Genomic DNA, 22,028 nt, shown 5'->3' on the forward strand with positions numbered 1-22,028 from the left:
CCTCGGGTAAGTACGGAAAAACATGGGGTTACCTGAACTGTACACTGTTATTTGCCTGGTAGTCCTCGACATCGACTAATAAAGTTGTGGCCTCATTAAACCCATGTCAAATGTCTCCTGTCCTTCTTTTGGTATAGCCAGAAAACCACTCCATTTACATTCAAATTCTATTTATGGCATCGCACTCACTTGGCTCCAGTCTGTCCCCATTGGATCTTATGTGATCCCTTTGGAAGTGCATATTTCTTAAGTGCATAATTTAGCTAAACGTGTACCAAATTGTGGCATATAGCCTGTGAGCTGTCTTCCCCTGTGTACTGTCTGCAGATGAATACATACATAAAACTCGGAGAACTGGTGTTATGTTAACCTATGGTGGACATTTGATAAACAGAGATGGCAGTTGCTGAGCCTATTGCTATAAACCAAAGCCCACTGCAAAACTAGTGGATAGTCTGGTTAAGTGCATGATGCTTACATGTTCCTATGCCTGTCCATATAAGTGGAATCCCTGTGGTCCTAATTTTTTGTTTCTTTCTTTGTGAAATGAGATGTTGGAAAACTGAAACTTTTACTGGATTTTCTGGGGGTAAGGTGAAGAAAAGTTGTGATCTTAGTACAATTACAATTTACTTGAAATCAAAGGTAGAGACCTGACACAAATTGAGAATTTTTCAAAATACCTACCCACCCATTGGCTGTTTTTAAAATGTTATTTCGAGTACTACACATGGAGGAATTTACAGGTATTGATACATTTTCAAGATGTTGTCTCTGAATGGATTTGAGCAAATATATTTATGATACTGTTTTAATCATTTATTACAGATAAATAACATTGTTAGCCTGTCTGAAATCTTGACATGTGGGTTTAATTTCTGCATCTTTTGTTTGAGGATGACTGATTCTTGAATATTAACAATAATCAAACTATCCATTGAAACATTAGACTCCACAGCATGTGTAAAAGGAATTTGGTGCCTTGTATTTTAGGTCATGAAGTTTTTACCCTTAGGGTAAGTCTAGTAGATGTAATTACACATTTTAAGCGCTAGTTGAACCCGTAACCTGTGTTTCCTCTGCAATAATTACAGGATGTGAAAATGGCCAAATGAAAAGCTTATTCATAGATATTAACGGAATTAGTTTAAGCTACTGTTACCTTACGTTTAATGTATATGATTTCTCTATACACTCAAACACAGACAAAATTTAATACCATCATTTTTTTCATTTATAATTCTCACTTACTTACTGAAGTTTGCCTTTCAGAAAGAAATGACGTTTATAGGTTGCTATGTTATGTAAACTGTTAAATAAAGATATATATTAAAGTGATGCTGCCAGAAAGTTTAGCCCCCAAAGTTGATTCTATTTAAAGCAAAACAAAAAGAGTAGTAGCTGGGATTTTTTTTTACTTATTTTCAGAAAATAATAGAACTGTTTCTATGGTTTTCCATGAAATCAGTTAATTTTTTTAGACATTGCCCTGCAGCATTTTCACCCAGACTTTAGGGTATTGTGTGAGACCATGAGAGCTGGAAGCTCCAAGTGGCTACAAAATAAACAAAATTGAAACTCACTAATCTATTTTCATTGTCCAAGTTGAGTGAAATGCAAAAATTAATAAAACAACATGAATGGTGAAACGTAAGGTAATTAAAGCTCAATAGGCTCCAAGTGTTTCTGGTTTTGTTTTCTTAACATTGCCCTGGCAGAGAATAGTCAATGTATGCTTAATCCTTTACCTTCTAGTAGTGGCACTTTATTGTTAGCTGAATCTGACAGAAAAATTATCAGATTTTATCTGTGAAGAGGAAATATTGAATGATTGCCCGCATTCTCAGAAAAAGATAAAATCTTCACTTTTTTAATGAAAGCTTAGAATTTGAAGAAAACCTTCAGAATTCAGCTAAAATTGTCATGAGAGCCTAACATGGAGGTAAGCAGGTGGGTTCTTCTCAAAGGCAGTGGGTTTTTTTTTAGTATTGCAGATGTTAAAGTAGTTTCTGCTGTGTGACTTTCAGTGAGGCATTTACAATCATTCTCATGCTACTTTTACTGAAAGCAGCATTTGCACATCAGCTCCTGAGAAGAGAGCATGTGCAATGAAGTGACAAAGGGGCAGACCTTCATTGAACTATGTTAAAATCTTAGCAAATGCCGACTAAAAATACTCACTCGTGATTTTTGAGTAGCATGTAACTTTTTTTTAGTTTTTAATCTCCCCCGTCTAGAAAAGCACACACTCTCTCTTGTTTAAAAATACATACAGTTTATAGCACACCTTCTGTCTAAAGATCTCAAAAAGCTTTTAAGATCATTAAGTAGCTGACAAAGCTTCACAATATCCCAGTAAGGCAGATATAGTAACATTGGGAAAATTGAGGCATGAGGAAGGTGAGTGATTTACCCAGTCTCACACATTGAGTCAGTGTAGGACTCCCAATTTCCAGTTGTGTTTCCTGTCATCTAGACATAAGACCAATAATGGTTTGGTGGTTAAGACAAAGGACTGGGAATTAAGAGATCAGAATTCGATTTGACAACCCTTGTAGGCCCAAATTTTGTGTGTGCGCCCCTGACTTAGGTTTTAAATCCACCAGCTGGCATTGGTGTCAGGGCAGCACAAAGGAAACAGAGCCAGTATAATAAAAAAGAAGTACTAAATTTAGGCAAAGGCTATATTTGGTTCCATATCAGTGTGTTTTGATGGTTTCCACACAATGAGAGAGAACCTTTCTTTAGGAAAATAACTAAAAAGTACAAATGCAAAATAAGATTTTTTAAATGAAGATTTCCTGCTTGCTGATTAAAATCATGATTTAAAATGGTGATTTAAATCCATTTCCTCTGAAACCCACTCATCCCTTTGACAATCTCCCCTTAAAATGTAGTTTTCTAATATTAATTTGTGTAAATCAACTCTTTGGATACAACACTTCTATTTCAATTATAGTTACATTGTTTTGAAAAAATAATCTTCTCTTGATACACATGCTTGATTAGAACCCATCTGCATTAACAGAATATATGGCTGTGCAACGTGAGGGCACGAAGTTGCATCCCTTTGTTTTGTTTTGTTTATAATTTGAGTTTAATATTATAAAACTTCATTTTAAGAAATCCTGGTTTTGCCATTTGTGTACTATGCAGTTCTACTTATACAAAGCATAGATTAGGTGATTTGAGAAGTACCGTATATATAAAGAGAGATCAGTAAAATTGGAACCTGAGCAAAACTAAACAGCATTTTTCATTCAGAGGGGTGTTACTTTGCTGAAAGGTGTATATCTGTGTGGTTGAGCTACAGTGGGATGGATGTGAGCTTATGGGCAGAGCTGCATGTATTGAGGTGTGACCCTTCAATTGGTAAATAATATACTAAATTATCTTTCCTTTCATCTTTGTGTCAAAATGCATTTTTCAGGCTAATGCCTGAGATCAGTTGAGTGCTTTTTCTAAAGAACTTTGAGAAACAAGTAGGTTGTATTTGAAAGGGAATAAAACTAGCAAATCATTAACATCAACAAATATAATAAAACATCTAGAAAAGGAACTACTCTATTATTGGACCATTCTGCACATTTATTAGAGGGCAATAGAATGTCACATTTTAAAAAAAGCTTGGATAAAACTTCAAAGGTTTTAAATTAACATAGATTTTATTTAAAAAATTAAAATCTGAACTGAGACAAAATGAAGACGAAATCTAACAGAGAACCCCCTTTATTTGAAAATATTAAATGTTCACCCTGTAGCATCCAACAGCCTTAGAGTTTGAACATTGGTGCCTCTTCATAATGTTTGTAAATGGCTACCAGACTTTCATGTCAAATTATAGAATAATTATATATTAGCCAACTGGTGCAACATTCAGGATGTTGTACTTTTTATAAATATCCCTTTGCCTTCTAAGAAACACAGCTCTGTTCTGGGGAACTCATCTGGAAAGAGTATTTCTTCGGGGATATGGAGATCATGGGCAGAATTCCAGCTATATGGAAAACCTTTGGAATGGAGACTGGCAAAAAAACATCAGGAGGCAGGAAGTTTTGCATAGGTCATTTTTTGTAACCTTTGTCTGAAGAGCAAGAGCTGCAAACATGTATTGAGCTTTTGACCCCAGATTGTTTAGCTGAAATATTATACACTGCTCATGCCCATGAAAAACTTTAGTGGGATAACACTTGATTCTAAACCTTCCCAATCTATAAACAATTTCAATATATTTTAATTGACTTGTAATTATCATCATTTTGTCTGGAGCCCTTAACATTCAGGAACCTTCAAACCCCAAAATAAACCTTTAATGGTAGGAGGAGAGGTATATTTGTCTCTCAATTACTTTCTGTTACAATGGGGTCTGATGGAGGATAGCTGATTCCCCAATAAAGGGCAGCAGGAAGCTGAAGAGAGGGGTGAAGCTTAGGAAATTGTGGCAGGGACTGAGGAAAGGCAGGGAAAAGTAGATGAGTTGCCCCAGCTGGGAGGGCTGGGAGAAGCCTGCTAAGGCAAGAGGAAGGAAGAGCCTGAAGACTCTGCTCCATCCAGCCAGGTAAAACCTGAAAAGTGGTGATTGAATTGGGACCCAGCTCTGGAAAGGAGGGCGGGGGAATTACTCCCTACCTAACGGAGAAAGAGACACTGAAGTGGGGCTGGGCCTTGGAGGACCAACGTGTTGACTCTGAGGACTGAAAGAACTGGACCCTGGAAGGGGAATGTTTTAAATACAATAGCCTACAGTTCTTATGGGACCCTGAAGAGAGGAACACAGATGGGGTGCTGCAGTATGACCTCTAACTGCAACGGGGTGCTTGGGTGGCAGATGACCCTATTACAAGTAGCCATATTAGAGAACTCCTTTTTAATTCTTTTGATTCAAGCTGATGAAGTCTGGGCATATGTGATGATGACGTGCCTTCTGATTCTCATGTAGCAGGTGATGGATCAAAATAGCAGTTTGGATATATAGTATGAGAAAAAGGTTCTTTCTTGTTTTTCCTCAGATGTGGAAAGTGCAGCAGATGATGTGCAATAGGTGGTGAGCTGGTTAGTTCTAAAACAAGATACTGAAACAAATGATGGATTAAGCATGAAAGAAGCAACTAAAAAGCTTCTGCTCTTATTTAAATTGGTGGTAGTAATTTAAGGTGCTGTAAATTAGAAAAGGAGGGAGGCATTTTGTGATTGTTTTAATTATTATGCTGGATTTTTTAACTTCTTATTTTTCAATACATCAGAGTGAAAGGAACTGTAATTCTATCTCTTGATACTGTGTTCAATCCATTTAGATTTTTCTAATTATTCACAAACAGGCCAAAGTCTGAGTGAGCTGCTAACACTTTCGTTACATTGTTGCTTTCCACCCCACTTTTAAGTTATGATTTCTTTCCTGTTGTAGCTGTCATGTAAATTGATAGCTGGGTCAACATATTTAACTGTTCCTTTAATCTTATTCTTTTAATGAAAAGGGTTTCTGCACATACAGAGGCTGATCTGGAAATGATTTGGGGAGCTTGCTTTTTCGGAAAACTGTGTATTTTTTTAAATAAGTATAATGCAGTCTTGGCCCACTGTGTCAATAATTAGTTCAGGGAGACTTAAGCAAAGAAGTTATTCCTATTGAGATACTTTTTATGCAGGGCAATACTTATGTAAAACTGGTGTCACTAGGTTAGAGAGGCTTAACTCTAAGGGTTGGGTGAGGGGGGGAATTTATGGTGGCTCTTTGAGTCTTTGCCCACGTGCATTTCACTTTTGGTGCAAATGTGCCTCGTGCACATGAGATTGGAATTTTTGACCAGCAATTGGGATTGTACCTGCAAGAAACCATCTTGAAGAGCCGAGTTACTGTAAGGTAATTGTGTGTATGTGTGTGTGTTTCAAGTTTTATAGTCTGGTGAAACTAGATTTCGATCTTGTAGTCAGTTGTTTCTTCTAAAGTTAGGAAAGAAGAAAAAGTTATTTCAAAAAATCAGATACATTAACTAAAATGAATAAAATCACTTTGTCATGTAAATATTCACTTGCCATTCCAGAGCTCCTAGAGGAAATAGCCATATCCTCTTTGATTATATAGGCATTTTAATGAAAATTTCTTCCTTGGTATCTAAATTCAGCCCCTGAAGACCAGGTTGGTACCAACCCTCCCTGTTTTTCTGTCCCTGTAACAACTGCAGATTGAAGACTTGTAGCACTCTGGATGTTGCCGTTCTCTTTGCTCTTACTAGCACTTTTTTCCTCTTATGTCCAACAGGATCTGAGTCTGTGGGCCAGCAGATAGGTGTTCTTCTTTCCAGAACAAGAGCATTCTGGTCTTAACTGCCCAGCAGAAGATCCAATAGTCTGTTAAAGTGCAGGAAGCAATACACAGAAACCAATATGCAGTGCTCCATCCTCTGCTAGTGAAGATGCCCTAGAAAATCAGGAGAGATTGAGGTCTTTCTTGTATCATTGTGTCTCCTTGGTCTTGAAGGTACTGATTTTGTTGCTGTCTCCTCATGTAGATGTCCCAGCCATGGCTCTTGCTTTGGGACAAACTATATCAGAACCCAGACCTCTTTGCACAAACCCACACAAAGTAAATCCAGCCATATATAAGCTGATAAATTGATTTTCCAAAGCCTTCAGCTGCTTCCCTGGGATTGTTGTTTCACCCTCACTCTAGGAAGGGCTCTAGTTCCAATGTTTGTCAATGAACCAGGAGCATATGCCTTTCCTGCTCTTGAGTCTCTGCTGCACTGTGGAATGTTTTTCTCTAGGGTTTTGAGAAAGTCAAAAGTCTTTGTCAAAGACTAGGTCAGAGACTCTTGGGTGTACTGAGAGCTTTGAAGCTGATGGACCCGTGAGAAAAGTTGGTCATTCATTTTTGTATTTATCATTTCCTTTGAGATTTCAGGCCATTCAGACCTGTTAATCAGACGTGTGGCTAAATGGAGTCATAATTTGGTCCTTTAGACCCTCATCATATCATCTGGAAGAGATGTCTCTCCATTTTCCTATCAAGGTTTCCGTCCAAACTGCAGTCATGTCTTCCCACATCAACCATGAAATTTCTCTTTCTTCATCATGTCCCAAGTCCTAGCATCCTGAAACAGTTTTGCTACACTCTCTCAGTGCGGTCTCACCAATGCTGTGGAGATCTCCTGACACTTAAAATGCCAGAGTATTCAGGCCAATCACAGGATTTCTTCCACACAAATCTCTGGCCCATAGAATATTAAGAGCATTGTTCCTTTTTCTAGCATTAATTAGCACAATTATCCCTTTTGGCTGTCTAGCCATCATTGAATTATTCTATTTGGGTTCACCTTTTTTTATTTTTTATTTTTAAAAGGCCCTTTGCCAAAATGCTTCTGTTTGGTAGTGGGCACTTTAAATGTGGGTGGCACAATCATCTGTAGCTCTAATTAAGCCGTTTTGTATCTAACTGTTTAAAGCTGTTTTCCCCTCTCCTTTTCCTTTTCCTTTGGCTTTTTCTTTTTCCCTGAATTGGTCATGCATCCTAATAGTCAGAAACGGGGGTCTGGGTAAATAGGTAGTTGATATTTTTTCCAGTCTACTGCCTCTTAGTATTCAGAATCTTATGTGGTTAGTTTAAGTGTATTTCACTAAAGTAATCAGATATGATACATAATATTACTCAGAGACAACACAGCTAGATTCTGTTCTGATTTATGCGTCATCAACAGGATTTTAACTAGTGTAAATTCCAAATGGAGAATTTAGGTACACCTCAGATGCATATTCATCAGATTACATATTACATATTACACCTCAGATGCATATTCATCAGACTTTTCATTCATCCTAAATGGCCCAGAGCTACTGTTTATGAGATGCACTAAACCAAAAGAACACTGCTTGACCTGTATCCAAGGATTTGTATGTATTGCAATTGGGATGGGGGGAAACCCTAGTCATCTTATTTGCAAAGATGATCTTGCAATTACCATGAAATAAAATAAACATGGATTCCTACAGTGCCATTTAAAAGGTCACTATTCAATATAGAATCACACATTATAACTTAAGTAGTTCTTAAAAATGAAATTACATTTGCCATTTAAAAAAAAAACCAACTACAGTTATTACACAGTGTCTGAGATGCCTTTGTTTTTCCCCAGTTCTAAATCTTTCTTCTCTTGTATTAGAGAGTATTGTATTTTATTATTCTACAAAGCAGTCTGAGCTCTTATTAGCAGTGGATTTCAGTTGAAAACAAAAGGTTCATATTTCATATAGGATGTTTTAAAATGGGTACTTATCACTCTAATCTGGTGAGGGGGAAATGAAATTCAGTTGAGATCAGAAAAGGCTCAGTTTGTGAGTGCCTGAATGGAGTAGAGAAATACAGAAAAATAGTGTGAGTGAGAAAGAAAGAGAAGGGCTGGGGGAGGCTTCACCCACAGAAGTACTTTCCTCCTCCCCGAAAATCCGCTGTTAATTTTAGTACCTACATATTCCAGAATCACATAATCCTGGGACCCTCTGATCTGCCTTGGGAGTGAAGGCGGGGGCAGTTCTACTGGGATCCAGAACTCAGGGCCCCCTCCCCCCGGATCTAACATCTATGTAAATAAAGTGAAATGGGAGGGGCAGGCCTCAGCGAGCAAGATGTACAAGGGCCCCAGATTTCTCTCAATGGGCCTGGTTCTGCCACTTTAAAACTTAAAAAGGTGCTCTGAAGTGTATGCCCCAGGTTGCACCATAGCATGGTGAAATCCCATTGTCCTTCCTGTGAGAATAGCTAAACTCACAGGAATGAATGCATTGATTCAGTTTCAGCTGAAATTCTTTAACTGAAGCAGCTTGTTGGCCCTTAATTAGAAGCACTTGTCTGCTTCAGTTCCTTGCACAGAATATAATTTTTTCCTTTCTCTAGGAGAACACACACATGCTGACCATTCACAAAGTATTCAAATCATCATAGCTTTGTGTCCTAGAAAGAACCAGTATCCAAACCGCTGTTTAAAAAGTGAGTTACGTTTTCTGAAAGATAATGTGACCCCACAGAAATCCACATGCTAAGTATTTGTATACATATAGTTATTTTTTCTTACAAAACTTCTCAATAAGGACAAAGTCTCTTTGCCTTGCAAAAGAGACATCAAATGAAATTTCATCTTACTCGTGTTGTAGCACTTTTCTGTCATTTGCCTCACTTCAAGAAGTTTCCTGACGGATTCTATTCATTTTCTCAATCGACTAAGTACTACTGATTCCAAATAACTTGTTTAATTATTTTAAAGCTATCTCTGTAATGATTCCAAGCTTTGCCTCTTTCTCAGCATTTGCCTTGAAGGCCTGATAACTTTCTGTTATTAGCTGAAGAGTCTTTGATCCTGTAGGCTGCCTCACAATGCATGCTTTTTAAATGGATGGAATCCTTTTGGAAGACGTGTTGTGAGAAATGGAGTAAGAAAATCATGAAAATACTATTCAACTGCACTGAAAAATATTGCAAATTAAATACACAATAAATATTAACCTGTGGCAGAAATTAGCTTCCTTATCTTTTGAAACAGAACATTTTAACGATTAAGTACGTTTTTTTCCAACTTTTTGGTGTACCTGTGTCAGTTTACACTAGGCCCTAGACTCTGTCAGCCAGTGTTAAATTTTAAGTTTCTGTCTCTGTTTTTCAGGGGAGTTTTAAGGGAATGATAAATTGCATATAAAACACTCAGGAATGTGAGTGTTTTATATGCAATTTACAATAAATAGTGATTGAATTTAGCTCAAGTTCTTATAGCCAGTGACCTCTTTAGCTTCTTCCACTGTGGCCATACACACCTTCTCTGTACATTATGTACTGATGATATTGTGGCTGCCAGAACCCAACAACAGTCTACTAAAATAAAATGATCAGTAAAGCACAACACACATTGTGTTGCCCTTTCTGTGCATAGAAACATTGCTTCTTCTCTGAGTTGTTTGGCTTTTGGAGGAGTAGAGGGAGTGAAGGAGTGTTCCTTTAGCATCCACCTGATCCATTTGTGAAATCCAGGGTGAAATGTATGCATCTTGACCTAAATACTTACGTGAAGTACCTGACAACAAGAATCTTACCAAAATCAAAAATGCAGGTTCTTGACAGATTTTCCTACATAGAGTGTGATAGGGACAGTAGTGGGGGACTACACAATAAAATAAAAAGTGTATAAATTCTTTAAAAGCTACCTATTTTGAAAGCCCCTATCTGGAATACCCGGTGTCAGGGGAAAGAAAGATAACACAATAAAGCCACTGCTCTCGTCTATCTTGATTTTTGCAGTATATACATAATTGTTCACATAATTTTATGCTAATATAGTAAGGATAAATTCTGCTTGAGGAATCCATTTTGATGTAATTAACTTTAAAGTGATGAAACAGTGTGTTTGAACCCTCACTTCATATAAAACTTCTTATTTCAACACTCTTTAAAATCACCAGCCTGTATCAAGAAGAACAATCTATAGTTTTCATTCCCTTCCAATGCTCTGCTGCCAAGGTTTGTATTTTTTTTAGGTGGAAAACAAGTTTCAACTGTATTTGTTTGAAGATAAATAGCTAAACCGGTGTTGTTTAAAGAAACATACAATAGATTGAGTGTTCACAGTGGATTTATTTGTGCTCATAGAGATGACTTCAGAGCTAACTCGTAATCTGCTTAGTCCCACCACTTATGTGTTGTGATATAATTTCTTAAATCTTGAAACACGCCCCCCCATAACAGTGTGTCCATTGTGTATGTTCTCTTCTAATGTATACATGCATCATGCTAGTTGCTGAATTCTGCACTGCCCAGGGGAGCAAAGGAAGGTGCAGGAAGATCCCAGGAACAGTGGAAGCGGGGGAGGGGCATTGTAATTTGTGTTGCAAATTTCCTGCTCCTCATGAGCCTGTGGAGACACACTGTGCATGAGTAAGACATGACTGGAGTCCCATGTGAGGAGGAAGGTGAAGCTGGGGAACTGTCGCTCTCCAGGCATTATGCCTCCTAAGTAAGTCAGTTTAAATTCCTCCAGAGAAATCTATGGAAATTACACTGGTAATGTAAACAATAACTTCAGCTCCGTGTCTTGTGCCTTCTTTTCTGGGGGGGGAGGGGTATGGTATGCAAGAACACCTGCATGCAGGGAGATCCATGGTTGCTTGGTGAGCTGTGCTGGTAGGAGGGAGTAGGGAAACAGTGTGGAGTGACTGCATAAAGACCTTCACTGCAAATATCTGTAGAATTGGGAGCAGAATCTGTGTAACTTGAAGTTTGCACCTTCTGTCTCTTCTGAGTAGCTGCTGCCCACTCCTGGCTGAGGTCAGAATGCAGCAGTAACTGAGTTGGATCTCATGGGATTTTTGGGAGTACTGCTGTTCTACCCCATTGTCTTGCAAGTTTTCCATGAAAAGGTACGTTTGGCCCAGGGCATGCATATTATACTTATTGGAGTTGAGATCTTTATTGAGCATTGGAGGTTACTGTTCAGCCCAAAGAGCAGTAGTTTCCCTTACAAACTGAAAACTCTAATCTACCATATATTGTTTTTATTATACTCTTACAAAGTGTTGTTTTGTCCTAAAGATGTTGCACCTTCAGTTACCTTCTTCTTAACTTGTAACTTGTAGGGTCATAGCCCTAAATGATTTGGATCCTCTCTGTTGAGATGATTGTGAGAGTGATCCTTTGTATAATCATGGGGGACTCAGCCAAGTGTTCTCAAGAAGATATGGAATTCATTTCATTGGTTCACCAAGAGCCTGGATTTGACAGTGTTTAGATCATGTTGCAAGATACACACAAGCTCAGTAGTGGGGAGAGACTAAGTGACACTGGGAGAGAGTTTGTGAGAAGCTGCAAAGGAGATTTTAATGGAGCTTTTCCAGCATGAGAAGGCTTTGTTGGTGCTGCTGACGGTTCCTTTTTAAGGTGTGTGTTACAAATTTGTTTTAAAACCAGCTAACACACTTAGGATGTAAAATGTTCACAGAGTGAATAAATCTAAATACAACTGTAAAAGCTGTGGCAGTTTAATAATAAAAAACCTAGATGTTTCAGCATGTTAGGCCTAAATTTTCATAAGGGGCTAGGGATGTTGGTGCCAAACTTGAAAGTCTTGCTAAAAGTCTTGATTTTTTTTCTTTTTTTCTTTTTAGAAAGTGTTGAACACCTGTTCTGAAAATCAGGCCCTTTAGTTAGGTTCAACACCCCAACATCAAGGCACACAAAACTTCTAGTAAGTTTTAAAAATGTAGGTCACTAGTTATTCTTCTGATTGTTAAGAGAGGCTGGAAGCTATTTTACAGCCTCAAATACAGGTCTACCAGACTGCTACAATCACAAAATGAGGTCACTTTCTAGCAAGATACACTTGCCATCAGTGGGTGACTGTATTAATTAAAAATAAAAAAAAAACCTTTCAAACTCATTTCAGCAGTTTATTTTCTCCACTTAATGAAAAGAAGGTTTTTTCATTTAAGTTTGATTGCTGTCATGAGCCAAATGGGTGGTGTTTTTCTTTAAATTACATAAAGTGGGGTATGGAAACCAGTCATGGGGCATTGAGGATTAGCTGTATGGGCTACAAACCAGTTGCAACACTTCAGAATTTCTGTATAAAGATGATGATGGTGTCAGATATTTTATAACCAAAGATGTTAGCTAGATTTTTCTCCTTTGCTCTCCCAGCCCCCAACTCTGACAAAGTTAATTTCTTCTTCTGAACAGTGTAATAGAACAGCTGCTGGGTGCCCAACTGATAAACTCAGACTTCAAAACACGCGGTTTTAAAACCAAGGACATGCTGTTTGAATCAAGTGATTATCAGAAAGCCACTTCTTTCCATGTCCTTTGTGATAGTGCTGGCTGTTTCAATATTATGAAGGAGGTGATAAATATTTGGTTGGTGTTTGGGGTGGAAATGAGGGAGAACCAATCCCCAGGCTTTGAATGTATGTTGATATGTGCAGCACTACTTCAGATAAGATAAGCAGTGGGCATTGTGAAAGGGTTTAGAGAGGGTAAATGAGTGATGTCAGCTTCTAAGGCAATACTGTAGTGGTTCAGGAAACAGTTATATGAATCAAAAGAAGTAAAAACCTTGGTTTTACTGCCCCTCATGACCTCTCTTTCCGCCATATTCTACTTCCCTTTTCTCCGTACCCTCATGCTCTCATCAAGATGCTTCTCCTCAGAATACAAGCATGCTTTGGTTTCTCCATCCAAAATCCCTCCTCCCTTCATCCTGCCCTCCCACTGAAATTACCACTCCATCTCCCTCCTCTCATTTATAAACTCATTGACTGGTCCATCCTTCTCCAACTTTGTCCTTGATACTCTTCAAACTGTTTTTCACTCTCTCTCCAGTCCTCTGATACTGCTCTTGCTGAGGTCTTTAGTAGCCTTTTTACGGACTTCTAATCCATTCTCAGGACACTTCTCCATTCTCATCTGCCTTGATCTCTCTGCGGCTTTTGATGCTGTTGACCTTCCCCCTCATTCTTAAAATATTTTCCTCTGACTTTCTTGAGTCCCTCCTTTCCTCGTTTCCTTCCTACTTTGGTGTCTGTTCTTCAGAATTCTGTTTAGTGAATCCTCTTCCCCTCTTTCACTTTCTCTGTGGCACTGCAGGGCTCCATCCTTGGCTTCATCCTACTATCTCTCTGCTGTATTTCTTTAGGTGATCTCATTGCTCACACGCCTCCATGTACCATCTTTATGTTGATGCTTCTCAAATCTGTCTTTCCTCTCCTGGTCTGACTCCCTCCATTCACACCTGCAACTCATCCTGCCTCTGACACCCCTTGCAGAAAAGTACATTTAGCAGGGTCAAAACTTACCTCCTTGTCCTGTCCTCCGTCTCCCTTCTCTCTGTTACTGTTGACAACATTATCATCCACTCAGGCCTATAAACGTGGGTGTTCTCTTCAAGTTTGTCCTCACTTTAGCCCATGCATCCAAAGCCATATCCAGATCTTGCTTCTGCTTCCTCTGTAACATTTTCGAGATGTAGCCTTTTTCTTTTTCTTGTGCAGAAATTCCATCTCCATTTTGAACTTCCTCACATCCATGTTACCAATTTCAGGTGCATTCTCAAAATGCTGCTACTAAAATATTTCTGGCCTGTGGCTCTGACTATGTCGTCCCCTTTTTAGTCTTGCCATTGACTCAACTTCACCAATGATGCTAGTCTAAATTGCTTATTTGTTCATTTTTCCCACTTCACATTTTCTTTCACGACTTCACACACAAGGGGCAACTAGTCCGCAAATGCATCTGTATATCCACTTCTCTATCCTTCTTCAGATCCTTTCTCAAGACCTACTTCTGTCAGGAGGCCTATGGTAAACTGCCAACTGATAATGGCTAGGCTGGTAGCCAGCAGGGACTGTTGATATTAATATCTCCTGTTTTATTTACATTGCATTTTTTTTTAAATTGGATTTAGTGAGCCTCTGTAACTACATTGTTACCTTTGGCCACCTTCTGCAACTCCCTCCATTTTGTTACACTTCCATGTCACATCCAATCTTAATGTAAACTGTATGCTCTTTGTTGCACTAACTGCCTTGTGTTTTGTGCATTCTTGGGGGCACTGACTGCCTCATACAATGTACTGTGTGTTTTTGGGGCCAGGGTGTGATTAGGGCCTCTTGGCTCTACTCTAATGCCAACAGTAGTTCTAGTAATAATCAGTGCTTAATTTGTGTCAGGGCTTGCCAGGGCTAAGCCTCGGCACTTCTCCACTTGGCAGTTCATAGCCCAGCACCTCTGGGCTTGCTGTGTCAGTCATGAAAGTAAAAAAAAAAAAAAAATTGTGTGAGCCCTGGCACTTCTTTCATTACAAATTAAGCACTGGTAATGTTCTGTCATAATTATCTTGTGAGGCTATAGTCCTGAAGCAGCCTCTCTGTTTTATTGGTGATTAGTTGGAGAGGAAGTAGTATGTATCCCTCTAGACAGATTTTGGACCAAATTGTAGCTTAAGAAGTATGCACATAATGACCAAACAGCTGTTTGGGACTGACGACCTGTGCTGCTATACATTTTTGATCCAGCTCCCAGTCAGGTCTGTGCGGTTCTGCCATCATGGGAGCCAGAGAAGGCTTTGGTTTGTAAACCTTGTGAATTATCAGTGCTATAGAAATTAATGTAATGACATATATGCTGATTTACTCTGGACCTGTGGGGGCTGAGGCATGAAGGAACACTCATCCATTCAAAGAATACCGGATGAGTTGCAATGCATGCATTCTGCCAAGTTGTCTTGGAAGATGAGATAATAAGCATAAATTGCAAAATGTAAATATTTCCCTCCCATAATTGATAGAGTATTGATAAATATTTTGCCATCCATGTGCTTCATTTTATCAAATGCTAGTCCTCAGGTGTCATATCTGAAATACTGTACTGACTATTTACAGTTAAACTTCAGCGTTACTAACACCTTGGGAATAGAGCTTGTTCATAACTCTGAAATGTTTGTAACTCTGAACAAAACGTTATGGTTGTTCTTTCAAAAGTTTACAACTGAACATTGACTTAATACTTAGAAACTTTATTAGGCAGAAGAAAAGTCTGCTTTCCCTTTACTGTTTTCGTAGTTTATGTTTAATACAGTACTGTACTGCATTTGTTTTTTTGTTTTTTTCTCTCTCCTGCTGCCTGATTGTGTACTTCCGGTTCCAAATTAGGTGTGTGGTTGACTGGTCAGTTCGTAACTCTGGTGTTTGTAACTCTGAGGTTCTACTGTAACTAGCCATGCCTAGTCCTTAGATTCTCCTGCAGGTGACATTATAGTTTTACATGGCTACAAGAAGACACTACAGGATGGTGGTGTAGGGGGGTGTCAAACAATTTTCATATGATGGGCCTAATGACCACCTTGTGATTTGTAGTGTTCCAGTGTGGACTCCCCCTTATTCCTCTGTGTAGACAGAAATGTTCCTTAGAGCACAATGATGTGGTCTTGTTTCAAACAGAGGCTACATCACTGCAGACTAGCCAGGGAGCTAGAGCCCAACACACCTGTAGTGGAGACTCCAGAGTTGTACAGACAAGCCCAAAGATTTGTGGGAATCCAGATGAAACTGTTCTGTAGGCTGCATCTGGCCAGTGGGCCATACGCTTGACGCCCTGGTACAGAGTCTTTCTTTAATGGTAGTAATATAATTACTACTTTCAGCATAGTGCCAATCACTTTTAAATTTTTCTTTGTTCGTAGGGTGGAGTTCACTTCTTTTGTTCCTGGGAGCTGAATAGGAGAAAGGGACATTTCAGGTTAACTTGATAAAGGTAAGACAACATCTATTGGTAAAGATAAAATAATATTCATTATTATGAGTTTATAGTACGTTTGTCAATGGAGGTATGTGATGTGAGGTTTTTTAACTTTGTGCTTTAGCAGTAAGTTAAAGTGAAGTATGTGATAACACAACTTGTATAATGGATGGAATGTGTACTTCTACCACAGGTATCAGTAAAACCCCTGGAGATAAGAAAGGAGGTGTAGATCAACATGACAAAGTGGATATCAATTTGTAACATGATTAATAACTTCTGGCATTTTCCATACTCCATTGAATTTAAAATATTGGCTTGTTCAGCTGTGGTTCTCTTCATCAAACATTTGCACAGACTGTAAGAGCTCTTGAGTTAGAATTCCATATCCTATAAGATACTTCTTAAAAAAACGTACGGAAACATGTACCAGTCCTTTGTCTTTTGATGCATTAATGAATGATAGTACATTACTTTTATACCCTGGTGTACCTGAGATCAAAAGTTGATTCTTTGTTCTGCAAACTAAGACATATATTTTGCCACTCATTCAAAACATTGATATTGTACTTACTTAGTCTGACTTAAATATAGTCCCAAATGCTCAGAATTAAATTGCTATCTTGTAAAATGTCAATTAAGTATAGTGAATTGAGGGGGAGGAGGGAAATCCTGCTATAGCAATAATGTGGTTTTTCAGTCTTTAGCATTGTAACCACTGACGGTAAGGTCATACATTCAAGTGTTAGTTTAGTGCAGGGGAGAGAGTTGTTGTGTTTTCTTGATGAAAAGGTGCCAGTAGTAATTTGTAAATTAACTAATATTGCCCAAATCTAGTCTCACTCTGGTGGAATTCATGTTGAACTACATGGGAATTTTGCCTGAGTCAGGATTTAATCGAGCCCATAGCGTGTACTTGCTAGAGTATATGATGTGATTGTTTACTGCAGCGATGTACCCATTTACACCAATATACTAAAATTACACATCTAAAATTCCGATATCTAATATACTAACTCTACTTGGTACCTAGTGTTATAAATTATTTGTATGTGTCTAATGTGTGTCATACCTGTGCAGGACTCAATTACACCTTTTAATGCACAGGCCTCCATTGCGGGCATTGCGGATCTGATCTGTTCTAGATGTACAGTGGAAGTAACATGTCAGAGGGTGCAGCTTACTCTCCTTTGTGCACCCAGTTTGCTCTGTTAGGGGTAAAGCAGTGCTCCTGCTTTCTTGTTTTCCCCTTTGGAGTGTCATGCGCCCCACGTGATGCACAGAGAGAGCAGTTCTTATGCCTTAGGGATAGTATTTACACTAAGCATATCCTGGCTACTTCTATGTCTTTTTTTTAAAGAGGTTAAATGGAGAAAAATTGAAACCATAAATACACTCTACATAGTTAAACTTGGCTTTACGTCCACCATTTCTGTCAGCATATTAAGAACATCTTTAGAGGAAACAATTTAATGTATTATTTTTAGAAGGAGCAAGACACTTTGGGGGAAGTTAGATAATCCTTCAAATAGACCAATGAAGAATAATAGTGCCATAATCACTAAACTGCATTCCAGTACTATGGAGATACTATGATTTCCTTTGCTAATAAAAACCAAAAAATCCAGAGTTATATGTTTTGAATTTTTGTATTTGCTGTCTGTACAAGAAGATGCTGACTAAATAATCTTCAACTCTAGTGTTCATTGCATTTTGAGTAGGGATTGTATACATTTATTATTCATAGTATTGTTCTTTTATAATCTCTAGAGTATTGTGCAGTCAATAAAGACTCAGACTAGTCAGTTATTCTTTTGTTGATTATATTTGTCTCAAATGTAAAGTAATGTAATCATTGTTGACAATTCTTACACTACAGAACCTTGGATCATTATTGTATCACATGGATATCCTTATATACCCTGAATCCTAAACTCGGATAAATTGGCATAACTCCACTGACTTTAATGCCCGCCAGCTGATTGAAAGAGGGGAGTTAACACAAGCATCTAAGTAGCAAGTTTTACCCTTTCTGGTAAGAATAATTTTTACAATGGCAGTGACAGCAGCTGCAGGATTGGGGAAATTTCCCATAAAAAGTCATTATTTAAAAAAAAATAAAAAAACACCATCCCTCCAAAAAAGCTGCTCCTAAAAATTAAGTTAACTCATCCTTCATGCCATTAAATGATGGAGAAATACCCACAGACTTTCAATGCAAAAGCAACATTCTTCTCTGACTTAATTTAACTCCTGCATGTGATCATCCAGTGAAAACTTCCTCTTCCATGATAGTCTTTTAAATCGAAAACTCTTTGGGGCAGGGGCAGTCTCTATATTCATGTCATTGTAGAACACGTGGTTGGAGCTTAATAATAATTTATTATTCTAATTGAGTGGAAAGGTGTGGATTTGGGGGACTGAGGAGGTTAGCAAAGTAGAGCAGAGGTCCCTTCTTCCTCTCCAAACATATCCTTTATTGTGATCATGACTCTGATCCTGTGGGCTAATCTGTGCTGGCTCTCGTGTGAGTATCTCTTAGACTGCTGTAACTTAACACCAGTGGCATCTGGTACTAAACAATCGTATGTCCGTTGAAGATTAGTGCTGTGGAGAGGACTTTTGACCCAAACACATCTCTTAAAATGATGTGGAGTACAGGAACTTGTTATGCATGCAGGAAATTTTTAGACAGTTAAGGGCAGGGTCTTGCTCCTTGGTACCATTCAGGTGGCTCACAAACAATCCAGATTTCAAAGGAGAAAATGATCCTGTATTTTAAAATAATTCTGTTCACGAAAGGTCTTAGTTTTCAGAGACTGGATAAAATGCCCATCAGGATGGATTATAACAGAACATGAGAATCAGTATTTTCTTGTGTGGAAACATCACCAGTGGAGGACACACAGAAACAATTGGAGAGGGAAGAATGTATTTGTTTATTGCCAGTAAAAGGATTCCATGTAACTATTAGATCTAACAGATTAACAACTATTCTACCAAACTCTTGCAAAGCCCCCATGGGAGTGTATACACTGCAGCTGGGAGCAAGCCCCCCACCCTAGGTAGACAGACTTGCACTAGCAGGGCTCAAGTTAGTGGGCTAAAAATAGCAGAGTGGATTTTGTGGCCCCGGCTCTCAAGTCTACCTGACCCCCCTCGCTCCCAGGGTTCAAGATCCTTAGCTCCAGCCCAAGCCGCGATGTCCACAGTGCTATTTTTAGCACACTAGCTTGAGGCCTGCTAGTGTGGGTCTGTCTACCTGGGATGGGTGGCCCACTCCCAGCTAGGGTTGCCAACTTTGGTTGGGATTAATTCCTGGAGGTTTCATCACATGGCATTATCTTTAATTAAAGATTAATCTTTAATTCCTGGAGCGTTGGCAACTATATAGACATACCCCATGTCATTTTATAACAAGCCTCCTGTATATTTTATCACAGACCTGTTGTAATATAGTCATATAAATATTAATATAATTGAGATTCTTTTGAGACTCCTGGTATGTATGGGGTGGAAAAAAGAGAAAAGAAATCTGTTACACATAAATTTAGCATGAATCACTCTGCAGATGAGTAGTGAAGAGCAGCACCAGTACTTGGCTACCTTTGAGACCCAAAAAGAAAAGAGTTGAATATTCCCGGGTTTAATCAGTCATAGTTATTTGTTTCACATAAGTTCATTCAGTTGTCACAAGAGCATGAAATCCAAACGTCAGTTATTGTGCCCTTGGTTGGCAACAGTGATAAATATTATAAAAACCCAATTTTGTTAATAGACTATGTACACTTTCTTTCATTGTTGGAATAAGTGTCAGTTGTTATTTTTAGTGCAACTTGAAATACTTACCTACTGTGTGTATATGTAAGACAGTATTTTGGCATTTAAAAAGAAAACCATATATATTTAAAAAAAGTCATTTATTTCCCCCTGTCATAAACATGAATAACTTTTGGAAGTGCATATGACATATCTATATGGATAGTAAATTTAATTCAAAATAGCAATACTATAGTACTGAGTACCAAAATGAAGTAAAAGCCATTCACCTCAACTGAAGTTTTGTATTACAGTGTATGTAAGAAATGGTACAGTCTGGGGGAAGGGGTTTGGAAGGAGACGTTAGCTGGAGATGGAGTAGCTGCAAATTAAGTCAGCTCAATTTATCAAATGACTAAATTTTATTATAGTAATATCTCTCTCTGAAAAGGGCAGATTTTTATTTTTGTTTGCTACTTGCAGGCAAGTTAATTTTTTTTAATGCTTCCACCCAGAGGCCAAGTTCAAGTGGACTTAAATACTGTAACATTGTATAGAACACCATGTGCAGATATGGCTCCTAAACACAGTAGTGACAATCAGTGTGTGTGTGTGGGGAGGGGAAGGGGTAGAGGGAGGCTGATGTTGAGGAGGAGAGGATGGAGGAAGATAGTGAACTATCAGGAAAATGCTGGAAAAATGCGAGTTAGCTACTGAAAAGCATGTGTGGAAGGGCTTGAACAAGAGAGAGAAGAGAAATAAGACTTCAGTTGATTGAGACTATTTATACTGAATTTTGTCATGTTTGTATTATACTGTCTTTCTCAAGTATTCTTTTATATTGGGATTACCTTGTCACTGGCATTCACTGGAACTTACCTTGGAACATAACTGCCTTACCCACAGATGCCTGATGTGCCACATCAAGATGTCACAACATAAGTATTGTGACTGTGTGATGATTTTTCTTCTTGGAGGACATAATTTAGAATTAGGTTCATTGAAGTCAGTGGGACTGAAGCATGTGCTTTTAAAGTTAAGTACATGCTGTCCTGAATACGTATGTACCTGAGCACATGCGTAAGTGCTTTCTTGAACGGGGACCTTTAAATATTGGCAACCCTAAAGCACAAGATAAACAAAATTCTTGTGTGTGTGTTGTTGCGTAGGTGTAACCATGCATTATCAATGGAATATTTTAACTTATGAAATTAAGACTTGGCCTGTGCTTCAAGATTTTACGTTCTGATTATTGCTGGTGCATGCTTCTTTCATGTAATTATTTAAATAATATGTAGTCTGTAGCTGTGATGAATAAATAAAGGACTCTCAGGAGACTGAAAAATGGGAATACTTGTTTACAGAATTATGAGAAACAAGTCAAGGTCTAAGCCTTCCTTAGAGATCATATTGTTGGATTCAGAAAAATCAAAGTCTCACGTACATGAGCCAACCCATGGTTGACATTTCGGATTTTTATTTCACCTGGAGACTGGCTATGGTATTTTGTTATGTTTTAACCCCACAAGTGCTAATTAGAACAAGCTAATTTTATAATTATTCCCAGCAGACATATAAGTAATTTAGTCTCAAACTTGTTTATTTTGTGGAGACACAATTATTCAAATAAGTGTTGAGAAACAACAAGTAGTTTGTGCAACGGGCTAAATGCCAATGTGAAACACAGATGTAGCTACATCTGTTTAAAAGTCATTCAAAGTGCTCTGAGTAATTTAATCTCTCTCTGTATCTTTCTTTGTGGCCACAGCCCTCTTTAAAATTAAGGGTAAGCAATTATATGTTTGTGTCTATATTTCTGTTGACTTTAGTTTAAATTCCAGGAACAAATTAATTATTCAGAAGTAATGATTCAAGAACAAAGTCATATCCCTTTTAGGAGGCTAGTTACCATTAAGATAGTGGTCAAGGAGGCTAATCCTGATATAAATTTGAGATTTATTTATTTATTTTATTTAATTTTTAAATTTGTTGGCGTTTATTTCTAAAA

The 22,028-nt window shown here is 38.2% G+C and overlaps 1 protein-coding gene across 1 annotated transcript in view; it reads left to right on the forward strand.

Moving 5' to 3' along the window:
* The window catches only part of BMPR1B (bone morphogenetic protein receptor type 1B), a 354,353-nt gene that overhangs the window by 54,511 nt on the left and 277,814 nt on the right, over positions 1 to 22,028 (forward strand). The window contains exon 2 of the mRNA XM_084626037.1: positions 16,206 to 16,276. The gene's annotated coding sequence lies outside the window, so the exon portion shown is untranslated. The remainder of the gene's footprint in view (positions 1 to 16,205; positions 16,277 to 22,028) is intronic.

This window comes from Lepidochelys olivacea (genome assembly GCF_965140295.1).
Source record: "Lepidochelys olivacea isolate rLepOli2 genome assembly, chromosome: 4".
NCBI classification, from domain to species: Eukaryota; Metazoa; Chordata; order Testudines; family Cheloniidae; genus Lepidochelys; species Lepidochelys olivacea.